This window comes from Haliotis rubra, unplaced genomic scaffold (assembly GCF_003918875.1).
Source record: "Haliotis rubra isolate DU_JTF1 unplaced genomic scaffold, ASM391887v1 Scf318, whole genome shotgun sequence".
NCBI lineage: Eukaryota > Metazoa > Mollusca > Gastropoda > Lepetellida > Haliotidae > Haliotis > Haliotis rubra.
In genome coordinates, this window is record NW_025766989.1 from 1,182,290 (window position 1) to 1,187,395 (window position 5,106).

Sequence of the window (5,106 nt, forward strand, 5' to 3'; positions counted from 1 at the left end):
ACATCCAAATTTTGAACTCGTGAACATTTTCAAAAGCAGGCACCCTTTTATAATTGTCAATATATGACTGGAGTTTTTTTTTTTACATTAGCAGACACCCACAAAAATGCACTTGTGTACTCCTTTAAGTTGTACCTCTTCGAACGAAAGAAATACCTGCAAAAGTTGTCACGCGTTTGCATGGCGTCTGTTCCAGGGTGATTACAAATTCCACCAACATCTGCCAACGCTTGAGTTCTACACTGTGCTTGCCCCTCATCAGATAATGATTGGGGTGTGTTTCGCAGTACAAAATTATGCATGACACATGAAGCCAGTGTTATCTTTTTGACACTCTCAACCTTCAGATGGTTCTTTCTGTGGAATATGCACCATCTGTTTGCAAGAGTGCCAAACGCATTTTCTACTACTCTTCTGGCTCTAGAAAGACGATAGTTGAAAATGCGTTTGCTCTCAGGTAGATCTTTTCCTGGATACGGTCTCATGATGTGTCTTTTGAGCGGAAAGGCTTTATCTGCAACAAAGACGTAAGGCATAGGCCCATGATCGGTGTCTCCAGGTAGAACCGAATCTTTTGGTATGCTCAGTTTATTCCCTTCAAGAGCTTTTCCAAGCGCTGACAATGCAAGAATACCACCATCACTGTTGCGACCGTAGGCCCCTACGTCAATGATCAGGAATCTATAACCTGCATCCTTCTTCTGAAACACACTAACAAAAGAAATGTAATATGACCAAGTCAACAAAATCTTAATTTCAGTTCAATTTTTGTATGGATAGACTCGGTAACGCGCTGCTCGAAAAGAGGCACAAAATAAACGCGCCGACGCGCTGCTTAGCACAGCGCTGCTTGCGCGCTTCCTGTATGGACGGCCGCCTTAAGTCACTCACAGGCACATCAAGTCGCAGGAGACGAATTACAACGTCCGGGCAACATATGCGTGTTCCAGCAGACATCAGCTCATGCTCCTTTCTGAATAATCCTCACTGGGGCCAAATGTTATAGCTGGTTAAGTCGCCAAGTAATATATGAGTTAACACATGACTCTCTGAATGGGTGAGGTGCGGTTTATTCAGACAATTCCTTATTAGTCATACATCAAGCCCTGAAAAATACATAATAGTCTTAGACATGGTTGCACAGTACATAACTTTTATGGTATCACAATTAGTCTATCACAATTAATTCTTTGGTCTAACAAATGCACATCTAAATTATATCCCATCATTCTAAATTGTCAAGGGAGATAATAAACACATGAAGATATGCACACAACATCGAACATTATCTAATTAAATGCCCTGGGCATAACAACATAAGACATAATCTCAGAAGTGTTGTACTTGAGGTTGATGTTGTATTTACATTAGAAACAGTTTTGGGCCCCAATGTCATGCATGGGTCTGTGCAACGGGCAGTTTTAGACAGGCTCTCGAATGGCTTTGACAGATTTAGTTCTGTGATTTTCAATCATTTTAACACTCTGTCATCAGAACCTAGTGCTTTTTTAATGAATTAGTATTTCATGTTTCAGAAATGGTGATTACTTAAGGTTTTTAATCCGTAACACAAAGCAGAGGTTATTCGATATATGTATACATCTGTCCAAATTAATAAATAGTGTTGTCGTTTCTTTTATCTTAACTAAACGATTCCTTTTGGCGATGAAATGACCTATGATTGTTTATTAAATTAAGTCAATGTGTTGGTCGCAAATGGGCCTCTTATTGGCCCACGTCGCCCTTAAACTACAAAACCAACCTACCAACTATGTGCACAACATTCATTGTGCCACCAAAGGAGATCATTCACTTCCAGATAACACTTTTTTGCCCAAATAATCCTAAGTTAGAACAAGATGTAAACATATATCCAATAGACAAAACATTCACAAACAACATTACATAAAACTAGACAAGTATGTTGTAACCGTGAAAGGTTACGTCAAAGTATACATAAAAAAAGAAAATAGAGTGACACATGAAAATAAACCATACCCATTTGAGCTTTACAACCTATACCATGTGGTGATGTTACGTGAATTCATATGTGACCTCAAATTCACAAATAATATTCAAACTTGTCACAATGCCATCACCATCACTCACGGTAATCACTCCTCCTCTCAAAGAAAGTTGACAAAATAGAACATTCGTCAATTTGACAATGCATTCACCATCTCTTCTGCTCTCCGCTCGCACAAGACAGAAAACCATGGAACATAAATACTTTTAGATCATTGATTCAGAGGCGTTAGCGCAGTGAAAATAGATGGAGTTCCTCTGCCTGCCATTGGAACAGTGGAAATAGGCTCAGACGATGAGCCATATATACGATCCAATTCAAAAGAAGAAAAAATTCTTTCGGTGATGATATTTATGCTTATCAACTGTACAGCAAATTTAGTGCAGACCAAAGCTTATAAAATTTCTTGACAGTTGGCATTAATTACTCCCTGTAAGAACCCGGATTGGTTTATATTTAGTTGTTATTGTTTAACGCGATACCCAGCAATATGGCGGTGGTTTGTAAATAATCGAGTCTGGACCAGACAGTCCAGTGATTAACAACAGCAGCATCGATCTGCTTTTCACTGCGTAACACCTAATCAATGATCTAATGACATATTCCCGTGGTTTTCTGGCTGACCTGGTAATCACATTGTCAGAATTGACGAATGTTATTTACCGTGATGATGACCGATGGCGACCAATGACAAGGGCCAGGCTATTGTTTGGTAATTTGAATACTATTCACGTATCTACGTATAATTGTAAAGCTTTAATTTATGTTCTTTCATGTGTCCTCTATTTTCTTTTTGCTCTTATGCTGACATGTTTTCTTTCGCGGTTTCTACTGCGTAATTTTATCTTCAATGTTGGTACAACCAATGTTTTGAACTATATGTTTACTGTCTTGTTCACAACCCCAAGTTATTTGGGCAAAGTGACCTCTGGAAGTGAACAGTGGCAATGGTGTTGATAGCATACGTTGGTTTATTTAAGAACGATAACGTAGAAAAGAACATTTGCGACTTCAACGTTGACTTAATTTAATAGGCAATCATGGGTCATTCATCATATCGTTTGGTGGAATAAAGAAACGACAACACTGTTTGACCAGACTGGTTTGAATATACATGCTGTCTGTATATTTGCAGTTAAGCTCGCCGTTTCGGCATGAAGTAATTCGTGCTAATTGTTTGTTGTTAAAACGGGCCGTACAGAATACTGTCGAAACTAAACTGTCTGGGCTACATCATATTTTCGAACTTGAATAAAATCTAAAGCTTTGCCGTTACTGAACCCGTGCGTGACATTGAACTTAAACTGTTTCTATCAGCAATACGGCATCGACGCACCGGCACGCTACTGGTCGCTATTTCTTGTTATTAGCGGGCATTGATGTGTTCGTGTTGTGTGCATATATTTCGTGATGTTTAGTACTCGCCCGACATTTTAGAATGAGCGGAAGATATTAACCTGTTAGACCAAGAATTGTTGAATTAACGCCGCCAAAGAGTTGTACTGTTAACCGGGGCTTATCATGACCAATGAGGGTACGATGCGAATAGGCACCTCGCCTTCGGAAAAGGTCGTATGGGCAACTTTCATACATATTGCCCGGTAATAACATGACTGACTACGTGGTGAAGGGCGTAACGATGATAACTGGTACATATGTTAACGGTCGTCTCACTGCGACAGTGTTCCAATGACGACGTCGAGTAAACGGCGCGTCGGCACCGTTGACCAACTCGGCGCGATTATCCATGCAGAAGTGAACTGAAAATTAGTTTTGTTGACTTCGATCGTAACCCTGGCTATGTTGAATGTTTCGAAAGAGGATGCGGTTATACGAATGTTGACGAATTTGATGCAACGTGACATATTGACCATTCTTTACGTTGTCGGCGCTGGAAAAATAACGAAGGCAAGCTGAGCGCTGGGATACCTGGAGATTCGTATGCTTGCGTCTTTGTTGCTCGAAAGCCTTTCCTTCAAAACGCATCATCGGACATATCCGAATCTACCTGAAACGAAACTTGCATTTTCGGCTATCTCAGATGTTTCTGACCGAGAAAATATTGAAAATAACGACACTCTTGACGGTGCGTAGTCACGAAAATAGGGTTGGTCAAAGACGCTGTGTGATCTGCATGGTATTTTGTTAACGAACGATTTTTGATGATGGCTGGTGAACCGAATGTTGGTGGAATTGTGGCCAGGTTGAACGCCGTACTTTTGCGGTATTCGTTCGAGGAAAGTGCGTTTTTATTGATTGTCTGCTGTGAGCTTCGATCATGATGGTACAGGTATAAAGTGCCTGCTGATATGTTCCGCGGTAAAATTTGGATGTGGACTGTTTCGGTTGATCGTAACGTGATGTTACTGTTGGGCTCGCATGCTGACGTTAACTGATCATGCGATATTGTTGTTTTCACCGTCTTTATAATCGCTGTCGATATCATAGGGCGGGGATGTTTCTGTCATCGATAATTCCTGGTTTGTTACTGGCGGCGTCGCCTGTGAATGGCGCGAACGACGAAACGTGTTAGCCAATGCGGAAGAGGAGATTCTGTGCGTCGGCGATCGAGCGGCAAGAAGCTCGCGCGTTCAACTATGACGCCGATACGCTGCTGGAAATAATTGACAAACTGAGAGCCTTTAATGACGTGGAAATGACGTGACGGCGCTTTCTTGCGCGCTTCTTGAACGACGCCTTCCCTTGTAATAACATATTGTTAGCGTCAACCAGTATACACTGCTGCTCTCTGCCATGAACCGCAATGACTTTGTTTATTCTTCATATGGGCTTTAACGAACCCGATAATGATGCGGCAGTAATCTACGGAACCAACCATATGGTGTTTACTATTACACAGACTATAACGATATTCCCGCTCGTGTCTGATTTATGGTATCTTTTAATGTAGCTATGGACGTAATCTCCAACTGCTAATGATCTTATTTAGGGTGATGAAAAATGAACCCGAGTTGCCAGATTGTCAATTATTATGTTATTTTATAAGGTTCATTTTTGTGTGTCTTTTAATGGGCATGTTGAATTGATTGAGCGATGATTGATGGTGGTGGATGCTTGTG